At 42.0% G+C, this 27,766-nt stretch overlaps 1 protein-coding gene and 1 long non-coding RNA gene across 3 annotated transcripts in view; one reads left to right on the plus strand and one right to left on the minus strand.

Annotated features, from left to right (window-relative positions):
* Positions 1–27,766, minus strand: part of ASB5 (ankyrin repeat and SOCS box containing 5) — an 83,686-nt gene that overhangs the window by 51,713 nt on the left and 4,207 nt on the right. The window lies entirely within an intron of this gene.
* LOC125962813 (uncharacterized) lies at positions 2–25,335 on the plus strand. Of its 2 annotated transcripts, none has more exons than XR_007474561.1 (4): positions 2–188; positions 9,042–9,183; positions 23,443–23,568; positions 25,216–25,335. It is a non-coding gene; the product is annotated as an uncharacterized LOC125962813 (long non-coding RNA). The 2 variants fall into 2 exon arrangements; XR_007474560.1 differs by lacking the exon at positions 2–188 and adding an exon at positions 4,797–6,106 and having other exon boundaries at positions 8,451–9,183.

The following is a 27,766-nucleotide window of genomic DNA, read 5'->3' on the forward strand; positions in this document are numbered from 1 at the left end:
TAGCAGCTGGTAACGATGCCTCCAGCTCAAAATATTTATACCGTCCATAAAAGTGCTTCTCACACGGCTATTGGTCTGACACTATTCCGCGGGGGCAATGGCAACACGTGCCGCTTCCCGACACTCCTGACTTTCCGTGCTGGCTACAAAATGACATCCCGCCCCCCTGCCCTGAAATTCAAAATCAGGTACTGAAATTTATATACAGATTGTTGTTTCCCTTTGCGGGGGGGGGGTGGTCAGTGTCAGCGGCACTCCGAAGACTTTGCGTAAAAGGGGTTCCTGGTGTTAATGTAAGTGCTATTCATAATATCAAGGAAAAATTAAGCCCATCAATTCAAACCTTGAAAATGGTCGTATTTGTAGGCCATGAGCTAAATTATCAAATAGTCCAAGACTTGATGGTTTAATGATCACTCATCAAATTCGCCAAATTGTGGCTTCCACCGTTGTCAGGAAAAATAAAATGTGTAAGTGGGTAGACTGGAAAGTCACAGGCTCATAACCTTAGAGTGTTTATTCATCCACTGAACACTTTTTTAAGCACCTGCTATATGTCAGGTATTTTGCTGGATGCTGGCAGACCAATCCCTGCCACAAGGATCTCAGAGTCTAGAGGAGGAAACAACCATAAAATAAATACAAGTGAGGACAGGGTAGCACAAAGAGGAAGGGCCTAATCCTGGTAGCGAAGAGTCCAGAAAGGCTTCCTGGAGGACATATAATATCCGGAGAATTTCAAGTAAATGTAAGTATTTCATCTTGACTCTCCCAAACCAAGCAAAACAATATATTTTTTAGCCCCATAATCTTTGTTAAACCCGATCTGATGTAGTTTAGAAATGAGGTGCAACTGTTTATAAGGGCATCCTTAGGCAAGCTATCTGTTTAGAAGAGAAATCGAGTAAGTTATTTAAGAACAATAATGTAGAGTGACAGTATTTTGGCATTTAAGCCAACAAGAATACGCCAAGATACAGAATGACATATTATACAGGGGGCTTGTTTATACATTTATATGACCAGGCTTGGGGCCTGTTCATTGTCGTACTGCTTCCCGATTCTTCCGAGAAGTTCCGGAATCACAAATAATAACAAAAACATAAGAAAACAGAAGTGGCTTTTCTGGGAATAAAGGAGCATATCAGTGATTGGTCATAGTGGTCAGTGCTGCGTGCTTTTCATGGCGTGTTTCTTGCACTGATTTATATGAAACATCCCTAAGACAAAGGAGGTATTGCTGTAAAGTAAACGTGTCAGATAAAGCAGGCTTCTTCTTTCCCCAGTGACTGCGTGGTTCCCAGAAAAATAAATTAGATAAAATAAAATATTAGAAAGCAGTCACTGCCCTCTTTCTGGAAATGCCCCTTGGTCTTGTTCTCACAGGCAGAGAACTAGACTAAGCAGCTATCCACTGGCTCCAGTGTGCCATTTCACATGTGCTTTGGGAAGCAATGAAAATGCACTGCAGGGCTTCCGTGGTGGCGCAGTGGTTGGGAGTCCACCTGCCGATGCAGGGGACATGGGTTCGTGCCCCGGTCCGGGAAGATCCCACATGCCACGGAGCGGCTGGGCCCGTAAGCCATGGCCGCTGAGCCTGTGCGTCCGGAGCCTGTGCTCCACGGCCAGAGGGGCCACAACAGTGGGAGGCCCGCGTACCACACACACACACACACACAAAATGCACTGCAGAGTATAGAAGACGGAGTAACTAAATGTGAGATTGTGTTAGTTAAGTGACTGGAGGAGATGACCCTCCAGTTAGTCTTTCCCCAGGCGTGGCGATGCATGAGTACACACCAGAGAGGCATGCCCCGTGGACAGCTGGACCATCACAATACTCTGAGTCACTGCACCCACATCCAGTTCAGTGCTTTAGAATCAGAAATAAAACCCACCTAAGTCATGCCTCAGTGTCTTCTAAGGTTTCACTCTTTCCTCTCTACCAGTAAGAGCTATTATAATTATCTCCACATCAGCTCATCAGGGGACTGGATTCTTTTGGGTTGAGGAACACTTTTATTTCAATAAGGCTGCTATCATTGGAGCAGTAAGTTTAACTCCTTATACTTTTACTAGTAGAAAAATACTGCTCTCCAGTATTTAGGATTTTATGTCAAGATGTCACGCTTTATTTTAATGAGTTCCTTGATTTCCCACCTCTATTTCTTTCGTTAGCACAAACTCTCCCTTGGCAACTTTTACCATCTCTAGTGCTAGTATCACTAAATAAAAATTAAGGCTAAATAAAATAACTCATAGTTAAGTGAACTCATCAAATATAAACTAGATGCTGTATTTTTCACATTATAGACCCTTCCACGCAACATCATAAGTTATTTTATTAATATTTAAAAGACACATGAAAAATATTGTGCCCCTATTTTCCTGGCATTTGTGTTTTCTTAAAAAATAAAATACTGATTAGTAATTTAAGGGATTTATTGAGATAAATACTTTTATCATTTACCATGTTGAGAGGATGTGGTAGAGTGATTTGGTGATTAGCCAGTATATCCCAACTGATCTTGTTAGTTTTGATCAATCAATCAAACCAAAGTTGAGCTCAACAGTTTTGTTACTAGAATGGGCGATGTGAGAGGAGATAAAAACACAGGAAGAAATCATTTTTTTATATAAATTTATTTATTTTTGGCTGCATTGGGTCTTTGTTGCTGCACGTGGGCTTTCTCTCGTTGCGGCGAGCGGGGGCTACTCTTCGTTGCAGTGCGCAGGCTTCTCATTACGGTGGCTTCTCTTGTTGCAGAGCATGGGCTCTAGGCGCGCCGGCTTCAGTAGTTGCAGTGTGTGGGCTCAGCAGTTGTGGCTCGCGGGCTCTAGAGCTCAGGCCCAGTAGTTGCAGTGCACGGGCTCCGTTGCTCCGCGGCATGTGGGATCTTCCAGGACCAGGGCTTAACCAGTGTCCCCTACATTGGCAGGTGGATTCTCAACCACTGCGCCACCAGGGAAACTCAGAAATCATTTATTGAGAGTTCACTATAAGCCACATGTTTTACATAAATCTTCTCATTTACTATCTTATTCTATCCTGGAGGGGTATTATTGTCATTTACATTTTAAAGATGAAGAAAGTGTAATTCAGGGAGTTAGTGACCTATAAGAGTATTTGAACACAGTTATGACTCTAAAATACGTGCTCAAGTTACTGCCCATATTTTCTATTTTTAAGCACTTACCGTCTGAACGAGCAAGTACGATTTGTACATACAGAGTGAGACAGAGTCACAGAGACTTACACACACAGTGGAGAGGTCGGTCTAAGACTGCATTTAATCAGGTACCTAAATTAGCACCTAAATGAGTGGGGCAGCTATTCATGCTCTGATGATTACATGAGATGGAATCTTGTGTGTGCTTGACACCTGGGAACCAAGGAAAAGGGGAATGTTTGGTGACTGGGCTAATACTTCTCGATTATTCAAGGTTAAGAGTCGGTGAGCAGCTCCCATTAAAACAGCAGAGAGGAAGCCGATAGAAGGGCCAAAGAATAGGGCAGTCGAGAGTTAGTTCATTGAAAACAACGCTGAATGTTCAAAAGAGGGTCAAATAACTGAGTAAAAACAAAAAGAATGAGGATCATGGAAAGGACAGGAGGCGTTCGCTGGTGACCTTCAACTCAGTATCTCAACAGGATAATGGAATGGGAATTAGGACTCCGGTGATCAGGGGTGATCCTCAGAGCAACGTCCAGAGAAAAAGGGCCCCTGGGGTTCCTCCTTTTGTCACCTTTCTGGGTATTGTCTCTGCTCCTCCCCGCAGTACAGCTGTCAGAGGACAGTTCCTCTGTAAGGCGCCCCCTGCGTCCCCTAATCTTTCGCCTTTCTAGGTTCTTGGTCAGCTTCCTTTAGCATCCCAGGTACTATGTGAATTGGCATTGTGTCTGTGTGTGTGTGGGCGCGCGCACGCGCTTCAGAGACTTAATTTCATGTCATTCAGATGCTGAATATCATAATGACTTTCAAATGTGGCCAGATTGGTCTTCAAATTCTCATAGAAGAGAGAATTTCATTTCCAGAGATTATGGTGCTAAATTGTTTTGACCTAACTGCAGTTTTGACCCAAGCTGTTATACTAAAAATGTCAAGGGGACATCACAAAAATTGTCTGTTTCTAGTGCTTTCCAGTTGATAGATCTTAGCATAAAGATTTTTTTTTTTAAGATGTTTATGTAGAGGAAATAGAGTGACCCCATTGAAATAACCATTTCCTTTAAAAAAAATGTGATCCCATATTCTCTGGTAGAAATCTAAAGGCTCTAGGCGACTTTTTATTGCTAATTTCCAAAAAATAAAATGACAGGGATACATTTCAAATAGCAAAGTTGCTAATGTTCAGTACAATGGCAGTCATCTTCCCTGCTCCGGAACAGGGATTTGGAGGAGGGTTTGTGCACGGTGAATACAAACTAAGAAAAGTCATTTGCTCAGAAATCTGAAATTCAATGGTGGCCGGGCTGATAAAATGAAAGAGAAAAAATTATGCAAGTTGCTATTGGTGGGATAATAGCTCACTGCTGTGCTTAAGACACCATTAAAAACATAGCTCTTGTTTTTTAATTTTATGAAATCTCACGAGGAAAAAAATAAAGGTCTGAGATGGTTAAAATACACGGGAGTTTTACATGTTTGTATACATAGGAATCTGAAGAAAAGCAGAAATGTTTACAATTGAAGTTGAAATCCTTAAAGGGAATTAATAACTGAATTTAGCCTTATCTCCATTCTGTAGGTTCTGTTTAATTAGTTTATCTACACTTACCCAAAAGCTGTAATCATGGAAATAGATACTTCACAAAGCACGTTGTCAAAACTCCTGGCGTGGACTTAGGCACTGTGATGTAATGCCTCTGTCCTAAAAAAATAACATACTCACAGCAGAACTATAGATACTGATGCCCTGGGTTCCTATTAGATATCTCTGATTATTGATGAAGGATAAACGCTCATAAAGATTATAATCATCATATTAATTATTTATGTTGTTAGTTGGGGGAAGTTGGGATGAGAGGTGTTCTATTCTGTTTGACTGTACTTTTGGGGGGTAAGTTCTTGCTTCTGGCCTCTAGCCATACTTCCAGTATAATGGAACAAAAGAGTAATTCCTGCTAGCATTAGAAGAATCCATTAAGAAGAATAAAATACTATCCACAAAGTTGTGATTGACTTGGATTTCACCCAGGCTCTCTGGGGAAAAATCGCAGGCTTTCTCCAAAACTCAGAACAGCCTCTATCCTAAAAACTGAGTCACGTTAAATCGACTTATGTGGTCAGCCCTGAGTAGAGGTTCCTTTAGGTTAAAAGGATTCTAGTCATATATGGGGTCCAGAAAAACTTGGCTGACAGCTGGCAGCTCTACATAGTTGAGGGTTTAAAAAATATATTCTAATTTTAAATTAATATATACTTATTAACACCTACTACATGCCAAGCACTCATTGTTCTAGATATTTCATCTGTTGTAATGGAGGTTTTTGTTTGTTGGTTGGTTTTCTGCAAACCCATCTTTTGTTTAGAGAATCATATCTCACCCAACCTCAGTCCATGTTCCTGACCTCCTGGCTCCAGAAAAGGACAGTTGACCAAATTAGGCCAATGAAGATATTTCTGGAACTGCTGCTAAAGTTTGGGGAAAGATGCTTTTATGCAGCAGGGAAAGTTAAGACAGCAAGATCTAACCCTAAAGATGCTAGGAGCTATGGGAAGGAAAGCATAGTCAGGATGTGGGGAGGTAGTGTCATGGCACGTTCATCTGAATACCTGGATCTAGCTGCACCTGAAGCAGCCGGATCTGATGGTAATACAGATTTGACAGTAAAATGAAATAATACATTCCTTTTAGTTGTTAATTAAACCATGTGGATTGGGATTTCTCGCACATTTACAGGAAAAGTCCTGATATATTTATATTTTCTTGAGTCCTTATAAAGAAAATACGCCATAGGCATCATTCATCCCTTCTGTACAAGGTGAGGAAGCAGAGACTTAATGACAAGCAATCTGCTGAGATTCTGCCTCTTCAAGTGGAAGTGCTGGGACTCATGCCTGAGCTTCTGTCACCGCAGCTCTTCTCACGTTATCACTCACAGGTTAGAGCTGCAACATTCGTATTGTCTGGGGTACTCACTGTCTCCCCACCCTATCTCGGCCTGAGCTACAGTGCACGTTTGTGCCATATTTGGGTTATAAATAGTATTTAACTGAATACTCAAGTATATCGTTGGGCTGAAGCTGACAGGCCCCGCCCAAATCGTTGGTGATTAAGAATTTGTTGTAACCTTCTCATTTTAACAAACCACCTATTTTCAAGACGATTTAAAGGGAAGACTTTCACTTTATGGCATCGTTTTGAAGATCCAAAGCGTGAGGCCATCTGAGCAGTGAAATGATGTTACAGTGATCTTTCAAGTACAACGTGGCGATCTCATCTGCCTTTTTATAGGTATACTTTTTTACAGGTATACTTTTATACGTGTACTTTTACAATTAATAGTTATCATTTCTTCAAAGAGCTAAAACATGTCAACTGCCCTGGGATGTTGCCAACTGGCTAAGAAAACTGGGATCTACAAGTGCCCCTGTCTAGGATGCTAAGATTTCAGTGTCTTTGACAGCATGTGTACTGCCTGTGTGCTCTCCTTTTAAATCTGTTTTTTAAATCTCCAATTATGAGCCTTATTATGAAAGAATCTACCTCACATGTTGTCAGGTTTAAATGCAGTAATGCACAGCATTCACGGTGCATGATAGGAGCTCAGCAACTATTAGTTTTATTATAATGATTCCTATTATTTTGTTATTTAAATTAGAATCCATTGCATAATAAACTCTACAATTTTGCTGTGTGTTTGTCTAATTAAATGTCCAAATTCCAACAGTACTTTACTCTCTGCCAACTACAGACATGTACTCACATAAAAGAAATCTATTGAACTCCCTCTGGTGTTAGAAAATAGGCCCAATAGAAAAGGGAACACTCTTGCACTGCTGGTGGGAATGTGAATTGGTACAGCCACTATGGAGAACAGTATGGAGGTTCCTTAAAAAACTACAAATAGAACTACCATACGACCCAGCAATCCCACTACTGGGCATATACCCTGAGAAAACCATAATTCAAAAAGAGTCATGTACCACAATGTTCATTGCAGATCTATTTACAATAGCCAGGACATGGAAGCAACCTAAGTGTCCATCGACAGATGAATGGATAAAGAAGATGTGACACGTATATACAATGGAATATTACTCAGCCATAAAAAGAAATGAAATTGAGCTATTTGTAATGAGGTGGATGGACCTAGAGTCAGTCATACAGAGTGAAGTAAGTCAGAAAGAGAAAGACAAATACCGTATGCTAACACATATATATGGAATTTAAGAAAAAAAATGTCATGAAGAACCTAGGGGTAAGACAGGAATAAAGACACAGACCTCCTAGAGAATGGACTTGAGGATATGGGGAGGGGGAAGGGTAAGCTGTGACAAAGCGAGAGAGTGGCATGGACATATATACACTACCAAATGTAAAATAGATAGCTAGTGGGAAGCAGCCGCATAGCACAGGGAGATCAGCTCGGTGCTTTGTGACCACCTAGAGGGGTGGGAGAGGGAGGGTGGGAGGGAGATGCAAGAGGGAAGAGATATGGGAACATATGTATATGTATAAGTGATTCACTTTGTTATAAAGCAGAAACTAACACACCATTGTAAAGCAATTATACTCCAATAAAGATGAAAAAAAAAAAGAAAAAAGAAAATAGGCCCATTTCTGGAACTGGGATTCATAACCAATGTTCTATATAAAATAAATGATATATTTAATTTTTTTATTGAAGTATAGTCGATTTACAGTGTTGTGTTACTTTCTGGTGTACAGCAAAGTGATTCAGAGATATATATACTCTTTTTTCATATTCTTTTCCATTATGGTTCATTACAGGATATTGAATATAGTTCCCTGTGCTGTACAATAGGACCTTGTTCCTTATCTATCCTTATAGATACTAGTTTGCATCTGCTAACCCCAAACTCCCCATCCATCCCTCCCCGACGCTCCCTCCCCCTTGGCAAACACAAGTCTGTTCTCTATATCTGTCAGTCTGTTTTTGTTGCACAAATAAGTTCATTTGTGTCATATTTTAGGTTCCATGTATAAGTGATATCATATGGTACTTGTCTTTCTCTTTCTGACTTACTTTGCTTAGTATGATAATCTCTAGGTCCATACGTGTAGCTGTAAATGGCATTATTTCCTTTTTTATGGCTGAGTAATATTCCTTTGTGTGTGTGTGTGTGTGTGTGTGTGTGTGTGTGTATATATATACATCTTCTTAAATGATATATTTTGCTTCAAGATATGAAGGATAGCTATAACTTCCTAAGAAATTTGTTCATCACAAATATTTTGGAATATTTTATTCATTTTCCCAGGCCCAGGACAAAGATGCTCAACAGTCTTGGATACAGGGAAGAGAGCAGATACTCCAGGTCTTAGAAATAAACCTGATCTCAGATTAGAATCCATGGTTCCTCGTTTAAGAAACTAAGGTTCTGGGGCCTCCCTGGTGGTACAGTGGTTAAGAATCTGCCTGCCAATGCAGGGGACACGGGTTCGAGCCCTGGTCCGGGAAGATCCCACAAGCTGTGGAGCAACTACGCCCGTGCGCCACAACTACTGAGCCTGCGCTCTAGAGCCTGTGTGCCACAACTACTGAAGCCTGCGCGCCACAGCTACGGAAGCCCGCGTGCCTAGAGCCCGTGCTCCGGAGCAGGAGAGGCCACCGCAGTGAGAAGCCTGTGCTCCGCGACGAACAGTAGCCCCCGCTCGCCACAGCTGGAGCGGGCCTGTGCTCAGCAACACAGACACAATGCAGCCAAAGATAAATGAATAAATAAATAAATAAATAGAAAGTAAGAAAGAAACCAAGGTTCTGGAACTGCAAAACCTTATCTGAAGATGTGATCATTGCAACGGTAATAAGGCAATGGTAACAGCGCAATATATTTTGTTATGTATTACAGAAACCCTAAACCAGCCCGTGAATTAAAGTTGTACAAGTAGGGTAATGCAGACAGTGGAAGCTGTATGGCCATCTGAAAGCCTGGGCATTTACCCTGAGGAGCATCTGTCAGCTGGCATCACACATGTCCCAGGATAAACTGGGTAAGGCAGCACAAAGTGCTAGGGTGAGGTCTTTCAGAGACCCAGCTCTAGCTGTGAACTCTGTGAACCTGGGCAAGTTCCTTAAACCTCTGGTCTGTTTTCTTACCTATGAAATGGGATGATAGTGCTATCACAGACTTGTAAGAGTGTATGAGAATTTGGCCTGAATTTTGTTCAATTTCCTTTTAAATAAAGGCAACCCCTGAATTTGAGAGCCCCTGGTTTTATCACTGTTTCTAAAATCATAACCAAGCTCACCCTCCAGTAATAAATTGCAGTTTCTGACTACTAAGTAACCACAACCTACGCCTCTGCTGAGCAGGTCGAGATAGGGCTCCCGGTTCACCACAATCTGCTGGGGCAGGTCCTGTGAGCTGGGAGACGACGCACAGCAGGCAGACAAGGTCCTTGCTCTCACACTGTTAAATCAACATCAGCTGACTCAGCCCGGACGCGGAACAAATAAAATATCCAGTTTTTTACAGTAGATTTTCTTGAGATTGTGGAACTTTTTGTGCTCTTTTATCTGATGGCCCAGAATGTAAAAGGGGCAAAAAGTCAAGAGAAGCCTCCGTTTGACCACCAACCTCAACGTTGGTTCAGTGTGTTATATTCTCGCCTGTCTTTCTCACTTGATGCAGGAAACACTCTCAACCCTCAGTTTTTCCTTACAGTCACATTGTGGCTTGATTTTTTTGAAGGTAACTGCCTCTGAGTTTGGCCTGGTCCAGCTTCCTTGGGGAGCTCCCCAAACTGGCCTTAGTCTTAATATCACCAAAGGCAGGAGTGGGCTTTTGAAATATTTTGCAGAAACAAACAAAGATGAATATGTATGATGCTGAGGTCCACGAAACCAAGATAAGATTACTCTTGTGGATGGGTGGGGAAGGCAGACTCCACCAGACGACTGAGGGTCCTGGCAAGACCGGGGTGCCCTTCACCCCTTCACGTATTTGTCACGGGGATTTGGCAACTCATATGTGGAGAAAGCGAAAGATCAGTGTCTGAGTAAGTGAGGGAACATCAGTGAGGAGCTAATTGGGGTCAAATAGGTTTTTAAAGTGTATCTTTCCTCTCTCTCTGAGTTGGGATAAGTCCCTTCCGTTTCCAATCTGGCTGTTCAAACAAGCACATTTAATATTGACCCACTTTCTTTTGGACAATGGTTTCTCATAAAGAACATCTGCAGCATATTTAACGGGCCTAGTTATTCTTGGATTATCTGAGGGTATGTTGTAGGTATTGCCTGCTCATATATGAACACTTCCGGAGAGGCAGCAACGCCTCTGGGGGCCGTTGAATCCTGACCCTCTGAATTGCCATTTCTGGGACTGCCAGTAAGTCAGTTAAGCTTTCTGTGCCTCTGTGTTTTCATTCATAGAATGCGAATAGTAATAATAACGACATCAACTGGTTGTCAGGACTATTAAATAAGTTACTATTTAACAGTATTTGGAACAATGTCTAACACATACTAAGTGCTTTACAAGAATCTGTTGAATAAATAAATTTAAAAATAACAAAAACTATGGCAACTGAAACAACGGATGAAGATGAGGTTGGAAGATTAGCTTGGTGTGTAACTTGGTGTAAGAATCTCCAGTAACAGAGATGCCCTAAATATAAATATGAATGCCCTTTCATTTTCCATGAGAAAAGATGAATCCTAAAAAAATGTTCCTAATGGATACATTCATATGAATCAAAACTGGAAATAGTCCAAATGTCCATCAATAGGAAATGGATAACCAAATTGTGGTACATGTATAAAATATAATACAGTTGAACAAGAAACCGATTAAGCTACTGATGTGTGCAAAACATAGAAGAGTCTCAAAAACTTACGTTGAGCAAAAGAGTACAAATTATATGATTTCTTTTATATGAAGTTCAAGATCTACAATTTAAATATATGGTGATATGGATTAAAAGCATGATTTCTGGGGTTGGAGTTGAGGATTGACTGGAAAGGGAATGAGGTATCTTTCCAGGAAGATGAGAGTATTATCTATCTTTATTTGGGTGCTGGTAACATGGAATAGATATTTTAAAAAAATCTTCTCAAGTGTATATTTCAGATCTGTGCATTTTACTCTAAGTGAATTACATGCAATAAAATAAAAATTGACAAAATAAATAAATGCTGGCTTCTGGTAATTGCAGGCTAGTTAATTCAGAGCAGACCTCCCAGTGGAGACAACAAACATTTCTGGATGAAATATTAAGACCCTGTTCCTAGTAATATCAACAAACTCTGAAGAAAGTGAGAAGTAATTGGACCAAGAATTTAGGACAAGAGGAAAATCCAGAGAGGAGAGCAAGGGGTTTGGGGCCACATTTGCCCTAGGAACAGGAAGAGATGGCAGAGAGGTTAACCAATCCTCCTAACAGTCTCTGGAGGAAAGGACAAACAAAAGTTGAAGTACAAGGGCTGCCCAAATCGAGGACCATGGTACGGGGCTCACACTTAGAGCTGATATCCAAAAGCCGTAAAATATAGAAGAATGAACCAGAAGTAAGCCAGCTGCTTTCAAGGACTACAACCTACATGGTCTAGAAAATTTCTACCCTGCAGATTGGATTAAGGTGACTCAAGATTGCTAGTACTCATAGGCACCTGTCAGAAAGAAACAACAAAAAGCATGCTCTCTGGAAGAAGACAGTATCACAGGCGTTAAATTATTTCTATACATCTTTTTAAAAACATATCTAGCACTCACTGAAAAATAAGGAAACACACAAAAAGGTGTATCGATATGAATCAGAACCAGCACAAAGAACAACAGAAAGAGACCCATAAATATTGGGGATAGTGAAGTTTCCAGAAATCTAACATGTTTCAAGTATTTTACTAAGCTTATAGAGACAGATGCCAAACAACATCTCAGCAGGAATGGGGTCTTTAATTTTTTTTTTTTTTTTTTTGTGGTACGCGGGCCTCTCACTGTTGTGGCCTCTCCCGTTGCGGAGCACAGGCTCCGGACGCGCAGGCTCAGTGGCCATGGCTCACGGGCCCAGCCGCTCCGCGGCACGTGGGATCTTCCCGGACCGGGGCACGAACCCGTGTCCCCTGCATCGGCAGGCGGACTCTCAACCACTGTGCCACCAGGGAAGCCCGGGGGCATCTCAATTTTAATTCTAAAACGTTTCTAGTGTTTTGCGGGAGCACAGCAATCAGCTGTCCTACCTTCTGAAAGCAGCAGATACCTTCTGTCTTCTAGTACCTAAAAGGTCTCTTTCCAGAAAGACCTGTTTCTCTATAATGAATGCTCATTCCGGCTCATGTCGCACTATCATCGCTGAGGTCGCACACTCTGCAAATGTTTGCCGGGTGTACCTCGGGGGCAAGCTGTAGTGACCTGTACCCCGAGACTGCACCTGTGCTGATGTCCTTGTGCCTTTGTTTCAGAAAGACGCTGACCGGGCACTGTTTGCTCAGAGCCTCCCCTACTTGCAGTTCTACCTTTATTAGGAGAAGCCCCTCACCCGTGGGCAGAATAGAGAGGTCACAGCTGCACACCCCCAGCGGGGGCCACATCCACACGGCCAGAGTAACTTAGGTCGGAGCAGTGAGAAGCTGAGTGCACCACTGTGGGCAGCTGACCAGTCTAAGAAAAGCTCCTGCAGGCCACCCAGCATGGCTGCTTTAAGTCTTTTGTGGACCCTAGGCACTATGCCTCCAGGGACCACTGCTCTGAAATTAAAAAAAATTATTACAAATTTATCAAAAATTATGCTTTATGACTGCTTTGGTATAAAGACAAATCCAAACTGGATTATATCTCTTTCTTTTCTTCAGATTTTAAGAGAAATGAAAACACTTTCAGGGGCCCCTGAAAGTATCGTGGCTTTAGGTGCCATGCTTACTGTGTCTACAGGGTGAGCTGTCCCTGACATCAGGCCAACATGCCCTGCCCCACAGGAAGTCCAAGCTCCAAGCCCAGGCTCTGACAACTCCGTGTTGGGTTTTGTTCCTTATCACTTATTTCTCAGGGATCCCGGCCAATGTAACAAAATGACGAAGGCTTGAGGGCGTCCAGTAAATAACACCTTTTATCCCTCCCCAAGGAACAAGACAAATAGTTAGGAAGATGGGGGGCAATGTATCACCTTTATTACCAAGGGAGGCTAGGTTGAAAGATACCATCCATTTGCTCCAGGAATTAGGAACATTTATCCACCCAACTGCTGGCAATCCTGGATGGAATTAGACCGCTCTGCAAGGCAGGGAACAGTGTGCCCCTGACGGGGCAGCAGAGATGCCTCCTCCTGGTAAGAAGCTAGCTCCCAAGAGGTAGAACATGGAATGCTGGGGAGCATGCCCAGATTTTTCTCCCTACACTTAGCAATCGGAATAGTCTCTCAGTGCAGGGGAGGGAAAGGGGGGAGAGAGATCACCTGAGTGTCTATACCTAGGAAAAGGCATAAGGAGTTCAGAAGAAGTATTCCCCTCCAAAGAGTCCTGTTAAACTTTAAGCATGTTTAGAATCTCTCAAAGGATTGGAAGAATAGGAGAGGAATTACACTCAAAGTTATTTTGACTTTTTAAGCGTAATCCGCAGGCAGAAGAACGAGGGAACGAAGGTAAAGCTCTATGTCACTCACTCAATAAATCAATAATATTTAGTAAAATGGTTACGCCTAAGTCCTTTGAAATAAAGGCCGTTCAAAATACCTGAAGCATTTTTTTTTTCAATACACGTAATAGAGGAACAGGTGTTGAATCTTGGAGTTTAACAAACAATCGCAATATTCATAAAAAGTAGGAAAGTGATGCCTTGCACTTGAGTCTCTGTTGCTAGGTTGAGTAGCACTAAAAGTAAACAAACAAACAAGGCAGAGAGAAGAAAAGTCTTTGATAAAATTACCCTTTTATGATTATAGAAAGATCCTGGTCTAACTCCATCAAATCTCTGTGATATTCATTGTTCAATAAAAATATATTCACTGAGGGCCTCTACATGTTAACTGGGCAGATGGTGGTAAACAAGACAGTCTCTGTCCGTATGGAGCCTGCATTCTTCTCTTAAAACAAAACAGGTTCCTGGGCTTGAACATTAAAGAGAAATTACACCCTGATCCATAGGTTTCCCAAGGACAAAAAAAACAATAAATATTATTCGAAGGAAGTTGGGAAGATAAAAAGTAGCCTTTGAATTCTTGGGACGACTGTGACTGGTAAAAATGATACTTGTTGGTCAGTTATGAGTCATAAATATAATTATCAATTGCTGATCCATTTTTCTCTTTCACTTCTGCATGTAGATATAAAAATACATCATCATAAATCACCAGCACAGAATTACCATCATTAGGTCACAGTCAACAGGGGGCAGCTTTATTCAACAGCAGTTTAATTGGAATAAATAGCCTACAATATCCCCTTTTAGAAACTTTTTAATACATGGAGTCTTGAGGCTTTTTGCTTCCACAGTTGTATCTCACGATAATCCACTTTATCAATTATGTCCGGCTAGGTCAAAATGCATTCAAGCCTTAGTGGAGTGTAGCTTTGTTTCATCAATAAACTCCTGGCGAAGTTTCCTAATCAGATTTATGTTTTACGCCTTGTATAATTGTGTGAGGTGACCTTGTAAGGCAATTATCATTGAAATTTTCTTCAGCCAGGTATGCTTTCCAGTAACCACACACCTATATCTCCAGCTCTGCTTTTAACCCATTTCTTTCTTCTTTCTCAATCTTGTACCTGAATAACTCATTAGTTGGGAAAGCTCAATCATTAATTTGCTTAGTGCTTATAATTAATGGCAACAATATTGTGCTTTTCTAGTAAGTTACTGTAATAATTATTATATGTTCAATAATCACTTTAAAGTTGCTTTGATACATTATTAGTGCTAATCACCGCTACAATGTCCCTGAAATACATACAACTCTCAGTACACATGTGAACACACACGTGTTCACACACACACACACACATACACAGTTGGTTGATAACTTGGAAAAGATACTTGCCACAAATTCCTTAAACTCAACGCATCTAAAGAAATAATGCCACAAATTATATTTTCTGGCAATCCAAACGCTAAAAATATTTGTTACAGATTTGAGATAAAATTAGGAATTCTTGGAGTAACTTTGTAAATGGATGGCTAAAGCAGGTTTTATTTTTCCTCGGTCAGAGTGATTCTCAAATACTAATGGGTTTTCTTAAGTTCTTTATTTCCATGGGGGTTTTGGTGTCAGCGCTGGGTAATGCTTGTGTCTCACAATGGCTTCTCATGAATACTGTCATGTGATGTGCCCAGACTTGCCATACATATTAAGACCTGACCAGAAATAAAAATACGGTTTCATCACTGAAGTCAAAACTGTGTTAACTGCTATGAACAGATGAGATTCCACAGACAGAGGCCTCTGGCCAATGTCTGCAAGACAAGGGCTGATTTGGAATCCACGCGGCCTCTGGACCGGGGCAGGACCACATGACTCGCTCTGACAGGCGACATGGGAGTGGATACGTGTCACTTCCAGGACGAGGCGCACAGTCGGCCATTTGCCCTCCTTCTCGCCTCAGCAAATACGAAGCCAGGAGACCAAGCCTCACTTGGCCTGGGAACCTGAGTGAGTACAGCATGTGTCCCCAGCAGGACACAGAGAGGGGGCAGGAGGCCCTCTGGGCCTTGGGTCACCGAGATTAACATGTTACTGCAGCACGATGGAGCCCGTCTGACTGATCGTCTCAGCTAGGCAATCGCGAAGCTTCCACAGCAGAAAACATGGGCTGAGGATTTATATCCATCCATTCAGTAAAACTTACCGAGTGCCTACTATGTGCCAACACCGTGTTAGATTCGGGGAAACAAGTGTGAGCAAAACAGTTTTCCCTTTTGTCATGGAGCTTATATTCTTGTGGAGAACCTGAATACTAATGACTTAAAAGATACATAGGCCGATGGGTGCAATGTAGGAAACAAGGGGCAGTGCTGTGACAAAGAGTAACGGCGGTGACCTACAGCCAGGGAAGCCAGGGGACGCCTTTCAGAGAAGATTAAGCAGAGCCCAGAAAAATGAGAGTGCCAGCCACGTGAGATGGGGCCAGGCACCGAAGAGGAGGCTCAGTGGCCTGGGGCAGTCCAGGATTCTGGTTTCCCAGGACCTGACGGAGGGCCGCTGTGCCTGAAGCCGGGCATGAGATGGTGCTGACACAGGGGGCGTGACTGCTGTTATAGGGCCACGGATAGCGGCCGATGTCATGTGTCACCCAGATTCCCCTTCAGGCCGGAAGCATTTCTTCTCCCAGCTGCTGGCGGTGCCGCCCGCTGACCGCCCTTGGCTGTCAGTCCTCTGGGGAATTGCCCATGTGCTCTCTACAAACCCGCCTGCGTGCTGGGCTCTGTCTTGGAGACTTCCTCTTGAAGGAGCAAACTGCAACGTGGCAACAAGTCCATGGGTTTTTATTCCAAATTAAATGGAAGGTGATTGAAAGGCTAAAAGCAAGGAAGGGTGGTTTTAGCTGGTGTGTGCTGAATTCGAGAGAGTAGCAATAGAAGCAGAGGGTGGGTGAGGAAGCTGTTACAGCAGCCCAGGTGAGGCGGTGGCTGGAACTAGGGTAATGAAGTAAAAACTGAGAAAAGTGGATAAACATAAGATACATTTTGACAGAACCTGGTGGTTAACTGCATAGTGCAAGAAAGGCGGGCATCAAAGAATAACATCAAAGTGACGGCACGGCACAATTTTGAAGGTGCAGCAGCAGAAGATTCAGGGCACCAGAATTCGACAGTGCTTTGTGAAGATTGGATACAACTGCGTAAAAGGAAGTCCTGAGAAAAGACTCCAGTGCTAAACATCTTGTGAGGTAATATTTGGGCTTCATTTTAGAAAACTGTCCCCAAAGAAATATGTAATCAGTATAAATTTGAAAACATGGCCACAGATGACTATGATTTCCATATTCTAGTACTATATATTACGTGGTGTTTGCCTAATAAATTATTGGCAATTGGTTGCTACCTGGCACTTTGTAACTAAGCTGAGCATAAATGCTGTAAACTGAATGACAAAACAGTAAGAAAACGTGGTTCATTATGAGGTAACGGCATAGGCTCGGAAGTCCATAATGGCTTGAAATTCCAGAAGACAGGCTTGTAATGATAAGTCAAATGCCACTAAATGTCATTTTGAAATAGGTATTTGTTTAGTTTTGTGGCAAATTATGCTCATTCGGAGACGGAGGTTGTCTTTGCCAAGCATTTATTTAACACAGGTTCACTGCGGGGATTATAATAATTTCACAAGCCAATAGCATACAGGATAATGTCTCTTCACAAACCAGTAAAGAAATAACATACCCCCAACCAACGGTAGATAAATTATGCTATTGTTCCAGACAAGGGGACCTGTACCTGTCTATGAATTGGCTCTCAGGGGAGACAGGTTGACCAACCAGAGCTGATGGCCAGCAGACAGCACAGAAGTGAAAAGTCCCCTGTTGCTAGAGCTTGTAGCTCCGAATGACCGCAGTGGCGTTAGCGGGCAAGAAGACCTCCCCTCCCGGGGCCACTCCTGGTAGAAGAGTTGCCTTCACCTTGGCAGGAGCTAATGCCCCAAGGTCTTTGGAGAGCTGTTTAGATGAGCGAACAGCAGCCTTGCCCAGACTGAACACTGTCGGGCAGCCCTCACTCACTCCTGAGTATTTATAACCTAGATGTCCCCTTGTCACAGCTGCTTCTTCACCCATCCTTAATTTTTAATTAAATTTTTTTGGAATATAGCTGATTTACAATGTTGTGTTACTTCCTGCTGTACAGCAAAGTGAATCAGTTTTACATACATATATATCCACTCTTTCTTAGATTCTTTCTCCATATAGGTCATTACAGAGTATTGAGTACAGTTCCCTGTGCTATACAGTACGTTCTTATTAGTTATCTATTTTATATATAGTAGCGTGTATATGTCAATCCCAAACTCCCAATTTACCCCTCCCCCCCATAACCATACATTTGTTTTCTACATCTGTGACTGTACTTCTGTTTTGTAAATAAGTTCCTTTGTACCATTTTTTTAGAGTCCACATATAAGCGATATCATATGCTATTTGTCTTCCTCTGACTTACTTCACTCAATATAACAACCTCGAGGCCCGTCCACAAGTCCACAGCACTGTCCCTCAGCTGCTGAGCTACTGAGTGGTCACTGGCAACCACAGATGTGGATGATGACGTCCTGACAGGCGATCTCACTTTTACATCAAAACACTCACTTCATTCTTGAAAACCACTTCACTCGTAAAAACAACTTCATTTTGTCATTAACAAGTAGATTTGAAATCATATCAAATCACTGCAAAACAGCATTGCACAAGGTCAGCCTTTATGTAATGACTGGACTAAAAGAAAGTAGAAATTAAACAGCACAGGAGGGTCCTGGGAGCAGCTGCCTTATCTGACCTCAGACCTTCTACCATGAGCTAGAAGGAACTGCTGCCACCAATGACCACCCAAACTACACTGCCTCTGCTGTGATTCTACAGGCTGCTTCGCTCACCCCCAAAGTCAGACACCCGTGTCTGCAAACATGGATGTCAGTCCTCATTGCCTCCGATTCATCTAGGAGTCATCAAAAAAATTACCAAAGAATTGCGGATGCTTGACTTAGAATGTTCCTTATGAATAGTGATTATCTGAGAATCTGCACGAATATCTTCAGGAATGGATCAGCTGTTAGCCTGCTTTTTGGCAAAGTCAGAAAAAGCCTTTCTCTCGGTGGAAATATAATTGATTATTTGAGTTCACTGGAGAGGGCTGCCGCTTGAGAGATTTAGTTATAGTGTCTCAGATCTAAACATTGGACTGAGGGTCTAATGAAATGCTTCTTTTATAATTCCACAGGGTCTTCAAATAATTTACTCCTAGATGAATCGGGGGCAGTGAGGACGTGCGTGGGCACCACCCTCAGTAGGCAAGCTCAGGATGCTGGTGCTAGGGTTTTCTGTTCTCTTTGCTTCTAGAGTTCATCGCTCTGCAGAGGAATTTTCAGAAGTAGGCGGACTGGCATTGGTTGTTTGCTAGCACCTTCCAAAGCAGATTTTTGGAAACTATTTATTACAGTTTCTGGTAGGAGGCTCTGTTTGAACCCTTTTAATAGTAACAGCGAATCTGCCTGCTATTGTTCAACTTTTTTTATTTTTTAACAGATTCTCTTCTTTGTTACCAAACATTGTTGTTTTAGGCAGCAATAAAACAGATAATGAACACGTTTTCATTAAAGCAAGTCTTCTAAAGAGACAAAATCTCCCTGGCATAACAACAATCAGATATTAAAAAAAAACACAATGGGAACATTAGGCCAGTGTTTCATGACGCATAAAAGACTCCTCCTCTTTACTGTGGTTGGCTTAACCAAAGAATTATATTTTGTTTTAAACAGTCTAATATACTATTATATTTAAGAATAAAAACACTACTAACATATATATATATATAAAAATATTGGATTTAGAGATTTTATATATATATAATGCTATCATTTCAAATAACTTTGAAATAGATTACCTTATTAATTCTCATAATGCATTGACTGAACAAAAGCATTGTGTGGGTCGAATATATACTTCATATAAAAATGTCAATTTAGCCTGAGAAAACCAGGGAAGCTTTATTCCCCCAGTGGGAATAAAGCTTCAGTGATCTCCCTGATTGATTGGCTACCTTGTTCTCTGTTGCTATACTATGACTTTCATAGACCCCTTCTGTTCCCTCCTTCTTACCGTCTATAACCACAAATATGGGCAGCATTCAAATCATTTTCCACGAAACTCTTAGGTTTTAAGAATCTCAGGAGTAAATACGGTGGGGTGCCACCTGACCACACATGCTGGTGGCGTTCATGAGCCTTAGTGCTTAGAAAGCTAGGGCCCTTGCAATGAGTCTGACTGGGAGAGAAGTCTGCAGGACACATCCTCAGAGCTTTGAATCAGTGGGTCCAGAAAGCTTTATCTAAACAAATATCTCGGATAATTCTTTTGCAGCCAATTGATGAGGCAACATTTGGGAACCACTGTTCCTGACTACCTTGGCTCTGATGCTTCACATTGTAAGGCATAAGAACATCTGGTCTAGCACTTGGAGTGGATCTGTAATATATTTGATGGAGAATTAATACAGCATTTAACTACATTATGAGTGCAGTTACCATTTAAAAGCCAGAGGTGATGAATGAGATGAATACAGTTGATAATAAAATAGCAAGATTGCATGTATCATAATTGCATCAGCTGTACTTAAGTCACTAAAAATTAAATCCTTTTTCTTTTCTGAGTCAACAGATCATGACAAGAATCATTAGTGTTATCATTGTTTGTATTGAATTATTCTCTCAGATAATACTTAGTATGACTTGTGTCAAAGATACCGTTTTCTTCCCAATTAATTTTGTATATAATACTGCCCAAGTCCACCCTGGTCAATTGAAGCAACTACCTCATATTCCAAGTTTTTGTTTTCCTGTAGATAGTGTGAACAGCAGTTTCAAATTTTACATATGAGAATCACTGATTTTGGTGAAGAACGACTCATTAAAGTCTGTTTGGTACATGATCAACCCAATGGCTGAGAGCCTGGATCTACAGATTGACTTAGAGAGGAGGGCAGGAATGAAATAAAAAAGCTAAGTCTTAGGGACAGACAAGAACAAAAACAAATAATAAACATAAAAGTAGCAGATAACGTTTATTGAGCACTATTATATCAATTTAGAATATATAGAAATATCTTATGTATTTCAGTATATCCTAAAATTATCAAAATATGAAACTCTACTCCAAGTATCTTTTCATGTAATATCTCATTTATTGCTCATCATACTCCTGTTATGAACTGAATTGGGTCTCCTCCCCAAATCATATGTTGAAGCTCTATCCCCTAATGCAACTAACTGTATTTGGAGATACGGCTTATAAGGAAGTAATAAAGGTTACGTGAGGTCATAAAGGTAGGGCCTTACTCCAGTAGGACTGGTGTCCTTCTAAGAAGAGCAAGGGAAATGAGAGCTCTCTCTCTGCAGGCACATAGGGAAAAGGCCATGTGAGGACACAGCAAGAAGGTGGCTGTCTACAAGCCAGGAAGAGAGGCCTCCCCAGAAACAAACCCTGACTGGCCATATGCTGATCTTGGACTTAAAGCCTCCAAAACTGTGAGAAAATAAATTTCTGTTGTTGAAGCCACCTAGTCTGTAGTATTTTGTTATGGCAGCCCTAGACTAATATAACCCCTATGAGGTAGTAGTGTTAATAGCTCCATTTTACAAAGGAAAGGTACAATAACCTGCCCACGGTCAGAAAGCGGACAGCAGAATAATTTTCAGCAGACTGGACGGCTATAAGATCAGTCAAAATAAGTTAGAAAATATGTGAAAAGAAGTACCATAAGCAAGAATATTTAAAACATAGAGATATGGTTTATAACAACATAGCAAGACTGCTTACACAGTAATTGAACTGCAGGATTAGAAATCCAGGCAGAGAGAAGTAATCTTGTAGAAATGTCAAGTGGCCCAGGAAAGGCAGAAATGGGCTTTTATCTGTTTTTTGCGGCTAGATGACCTTGGGAGCGATTCAGGAAAATTTTTCTAGCTTGACGCAGAAGAACAAACAAGGGAGTAGGCAGAAGATAAAGTGTGAGACAACTGTAGAATCCTTATAGCTGTACTAACACAAAATGAGCAAAAAGACTGCATCCCACTGTACTTAGAATAAAGTCCAAATTCTTTACCATCGGCTGTATTTGTAGCATAATCTTAGAACTTATTATGAACCAAGACATTTTTGAAAATGAAATACTATCACAAATTTTCAAGTACAACAAGGTTAAACCAGAACAGTTCTGGGCAAATGTGGGTACAGCTTTGCAAACCTTCTCTTATAATCAGAAAATCAAGCCCAATGAGTACATGTAATACATCAAGGCTATGTGGCTAGAAAACCCAACTTTAGAAAAAAGATTTACCAGGAATTATTTCATTAAGAATTAATGTAAATGATCAAGATATATTCTCAGATATCCATCATCTACATGTTTTATTCCAGCAACTCTCTCCCTAAACCTTTAAGTAAATTTTCAAAGGTGTTACACACATAAGAAATAATTGTTACCTTAAAAACACTAATTCTAGGCTCGGTAGAAGAATTATAAGTTCACTGTAAGCCTTTGAACCAAAGAGAAGTACAAGTGTCATGTGGGTCCCTCTCTGTACCCATATCTACGTTCAAAGCCTCAACGAAGATAGAAAGTGAAGAAATGTAGTTTGCAGATTGACTGACGTTTTGCTTTTTCTTTATATTTGTTTGAGAAAAGAAGGAAGACACCTTTCACCACTTTTTTCCAGGGATCTTGGTGTCAAGAATCACTTGGTGTCAGGAATCACTTGGGATCTTTCCCAGGAAGGTTGTCACAAAAACTACCAGCTGCTAAATATGATAACTTATAGTGAAACGTGTCTTATACAAATCAGCAGCCTAAGGGCAGAAAGACACGCAAAGGGTTCACGTACAACCCAAATCCCGTACGCAGATCGTCACCCGAACCACAGCTGTCTCTGGGGCGCTGGGTCTTGCCTGCTGACATGGTTGCGTCAGTGCACGTGGCACGACCTTTTCTCAGTGTCTGTTAACGGATCTTATTCCAGGTCACGAGTTCTTTGCTTCCCCACCTGCTCCCACAATACCATCCACGTATGAACTGATTCACGCAATATGACTCACGATTAAACCACAGAAGCGGAATTTGTGCTTCACGAATTCCAGTTTTAGTAGTGTGTTCACATCCCTTGAATGGTACTTTTTACTTCCTTCCAACAGAAGGATTCATAGAAATGTAACAGTGCAAAAAATCTGAACATACTCCAGCACCCAGAAGCTGAAATCTAATAAGTTCTCTTGAAACAATTTTTTTTTCTCAGAATGGACCTTGCAAAGTAAGGATGTAAAGAATTCAAATATTTCCTTATTCCTTTTCTGTAAGTTACTAAGACAGAATAATAGAGTTCTACATGGATTTTTAACTTTTTAAGGTATTCTCAGTAGCTAAAAAAAAAAAAATCTCAGAAAAAAATAGCAGTTTTAGGTATTACCCTGAGTTTTCTAACCTTCTCTGTTACATATATATATATTGATTCTAAATTCTTTTCAGCTTTACACACATAAATAAGGAGCATGAAGGTGCTTTGCGTTCACACAAAGAATGATGAACTTGGCTGGAATTATGGATTTTGCCTAATTCACTCCTCTTGCAGGGCGATCAGATGAGCTGATGAGGCCGCTGCATCGCTCAGTGATTAAGAAGCAGCAGCGAAAGCGTCTCCATCCAATGCCATGGACACGAGAGGAGGCAAAAGACTGTGAAAACCAGGACTGAGCAGGTAATTCAAGGTCAAGCACGCCGGCAGATGTGCTCGCGTGAGTTGGCACGACAAGCAGGGCCCAAGCAGGCACTGGGAGCAGAGTGGCAAAGGCAGGGAACCTGAAGGCCAGGCGGGGTAAGTGCCCGGTGCGGTAGGTCAGAGCGTGTAGGCAGCACGGGCCGGAACACAAGACCGAGTGCACGTGCAGGACTTAGGGTAAAACACGGACAAGGACAGCAGCTCCCCTTACAAAACAGACTGGGGCTGTTTCCATATGTCTTGGTAGAAATCCTTTAGGACTTTCTAAATGTGAAGATTCATGACATGGGAGATAGTCCTTGTGTCGGGGTCCCCTCAGTTTTGGTGGTTCTCTAGAAGGACACACAGGACTCACTATACAGTCATGCTCACAGCCAAGGTTTACGACACTGAAAGGATTACAAAACACAATCAGCCGAGGGCAACTGTGCACGGGAAGCCGTCTGCGGGAACCAGGCCCAGACGTCCAGGACCCCCCCGCCCCGTGGAGTCACACAGGATGTGCTCAATTCCTCCAGCTGGGGACCGTGACCACATGTGCAGTGCTGTCCACCAGGGAGGCGTTCGACTCAGTGCCCAGGGTTTCTACACGGGAATCGTCATGAAGTCACCCTCTGCCTAGCACGTACCAATACTCCAGACTCTCAGAAGGAGAGCAGGTGTGGCACGAACCACATTGGTTCTACACACAGTCTAGGGACAGTAAGCCGCTTTTATCATTTAGGGGAAGTTTTATACCAGTTCAGGGAACCGTTTACCAGCCGAGTCCCCAGATGCCAGCCAACGGCCAACCCTGCAAGCAGGCACTTCTAAGCACAGCAGTCTCAGGCCTATTGGGTTAACCCTTCGACACAGTTCCCATAACTATTTTCCCGTTTATATCCATCCCAGATGCAGCGGGCTTTGTTTGCCAGTGGGTATCTAAAAACTTTTCTATACTAAAGAGAACGCAAAGGAGCAAGAAGTAATAAACCTCACCAGGCATGGTCTGAATGTCTGGATCTTACTTTAGAGCTTTGGTGGTCGGCACTCATTATAGCAGGGTCCTGCCAAGTCCATACTAGGACCTGATGCCCCAAAGCTGGCCTGAGGCTGACAGCCCTTTCTCAGGCCCCTTTTCCTCAGCTGGGACGAGCTTCCTTGGGATGTGTGCACAGTGATTGCAGTGATACAGATTAGAAGCTGGATTTTCCAGTAGCCAGATGTCTAGCATGTTAGAGATACAGTTGGAACGGTGGGTTTCTGGGTGAGTCTGAGGGGCAGAAAGAGAGAAGAGCTGCCCAGGCTCTCCAACTAAGAGAACGCCTCAGCTTCACTAGCAGCTTCTCACTTTCCTGCAAGGACAGTTGTCTAGATGCTACGAGCAGAGAAGGTGGATAGTAATTGCCTATTCTATCCAAAGAATCCCAATAACTTCCGGATGTCTTTGATTGTCTAGAGAATACGGAAGGACTTCTTGCTTTTCATTTTCCTTGGGAGGGTGACATTTAGCTCCACGGAAACCAAGGGTCTCTGGGATAATTTCCAATTAGCCACCATGCCCCGACCGAGGAGGCGTCATAAACCATGCTGGCCTGTGCACGAGGGGCAGGCAGCTGTGAACCCACGCGCTCACCTCTCATGCAGGCTAACAGCGCACACAGGTGGGCCAAAGACAGTGGACCGAAAGGCTAGGTTCAAAAAGCCAGCCTGAGAAAGGAGGGCCCGAGACAGGAACGAAGACCCAGAGTGCAAAGCCAAGATGCAAAGAGTGACAACAATGGAAGGACAAAAGTATGGATGAGTGGCTGCTTGGAGGAATGTTCTAGAGGCTGATGATGAACCTTATAAAAGCCCCACAGCCTCCTGAGTGGAAACATTTGCTTCTTTGCTTCATTCCAAGGGCCCTGGGCTGAACGGGTAATTTTCATGTAAGTAACAAGGAAAATAAAGGTACATACTCTAACAAAAATTGAAACATATTCTTAAATTTCCTTAGTGCCATAGGAGTCATGCTTGGAAAAACTTTAACAGACACAAAATGACCTGAAAGCAACAAGTTTTGTTTTGTTTTGTTTAAATTACATAGTTCTTTGTCCCCTCAAATTCCCAGTAAGTGGTTTTCCTTCTGCTTAAGCTTTTTGTTTTTCTGGTTTTCTCTCTTTAAAGAAATGCATAGGAATAGAACTAGAATTATAAGACTGGCATGGTCTATTTAATAGTCATTAACTAAACAAATATCTTGAAAAAAATAGTTTTGAAGCCATCTGTTTGGTTAAATACACGTATGATAATATGTACTCCAAGAGGCTCTAGATAGGATATAAAAGAAGTCATAGATCCATGCAATCAAACCTAGGAGGTAAGGGTGACATAGACGATATAACCATAAAAATTTATTATAACATAAAATTAAGTTATAAATTCTGGTTAATGTAAAGAAGTTTCTGAAAAAGTTCAAAGCAGTGAAATCCAGGTAAGTAGAACTTGTCAAGGAATATTTGAAAGAGGCAGGGAAGCCTGAGTTGGAACCTAAAAGATGGGAAGAAAGTGGAGGGGGAGAATAGAAGGGGCGAGCGTTCTAAGTGAAGGGAACGAGAGTTAAGGCACAAGGAGTCTGACAGATCAAGGCACTGGGGGCTAGGGGAGAACGTGAGTGTTGCAGAGACAAATTTGGCAACGTGCGCTGGACTTAGAGCTCTGAGGTCTTGAAAATGAGGCAAGAAAAATCAAGGAAGTGGCAGAGACAGCATTTCACAGCAGAAAGGGGGCTGACAATTTTGGAGAGGCAATTCACAGAGAATACTAATGAGCGATAAACATATTTCTTCTGTAACCTTACATTCAGAAATGCAAACTGGCAATCAGCTCAGCATAAAAAACAAAAGCTCCATGGTTGTTAACCGTGCCTGGGAGGGTAAATGGGCACCACCTTTTGAAGGCTGTTTGTCATTTATCGCAATTTGAAACACATACAACTTGTGGATCCACGCACTGGGAGAGAAGTCTTTGAACCTCTGCGTTCACGCATGTTTTGCTGGGTACGCCAACCATGCAAAGCCCTGACTTCTCTTTACTCAGGCCATCTCTCGAGTTGTATTTGCAGCGGGCAACCTTGAGGGAGGAGGTGATGTCTCCCTGCTTACTGCTTGCAATAAAAGGGTACGTTCCTCAAGCTTAACATTCCTCAGCAAAAATGCAGATGATGTGGGCACAGCTGACATCCGGGCCCTCTGGGTCACCCCCGAGGGACTCGGAGGCCAAGAAGAACCAATTCAAACGTGATACTCGGGTTGCTTGCTGGGCCACCAGTAACAAAGTCCTTAGTCTCTGACCCACGAGTCTCACATCTCCTGACTTCACCCGTGAAACAGTCCTCCATGAAACTGCATCCATGAAATGCCAGTGAATTGGTGCCAGGACTGGAATTTGGGCTGAATGACTTGATATGGATACTTCCCAGAGTCCTTGGAAATACTCTCAATGTAGTAAAAACCTAGAGGCTATGGATGAAATTGGAGGGAAATTCACAGATGCATCTGCTCCTTCCCTCCATTTGCACTGCCATCGCCTTGATTCACACGCTCATCATCTCATGTCTGAACTACTGCGATAATCTCTCACAATTTGTCCTCAGCCTTCATATCCAAGTTAGCTTTCACTTGATACCATTTTACCAATTTATACTTTAAATACTTGTTATTTGCATATGACATGTATATCTTTTCTGTGAAAATTCTTCAAAAATATAGTTTATGGATTCAGGGCACCTCAATTCAACTAGAATTTTCTGAGCATCTACTAGGTACAAGGTTCTGTCCTGGACATTGAAAGGGATAGAAAAATGTATGACTCTCCATGATGGACAGTATAATTTATAGTCCCTTTATGAAAAATAGTTCTAACGGGAGTCCTCAGTGGGTCAGACCTATAACACACTCCACCGCAGCAACTTCCTTGGGTAGCCTGGCGCTTCTGGGGCACTTTGCACATCCCGAACAATAGCATATGTGATTACAATGCTGTCTCTTTAGGCTTATCTGCTTCTTCCACAGCCTAACTGTCCATGTGCACACAGCTTTATTTAAAGTATTCCCTAAGTCATTCCTCTTCCTTCTTCTTGGCTCAGTGTTACAGAAGAATAATTATTTGCAAATAAGAAGATGGAGACTTTACCTTTACCCTGTGGTTCTTCCTA

The sequence above is a fragment of the Orcinus orca genome, chromosome 21, assembly GCF_937001465.1.
Source record: "Orcinus orca chromosome 21, mOrcOrc1.1, whole genome shotgun sequence".
Lineage (NCBI taxonomy): Eukaryota > Metazoa > Chordata > Mammalia > Artiodactyla > Delphinidae > Orcinus > Orcinus orca.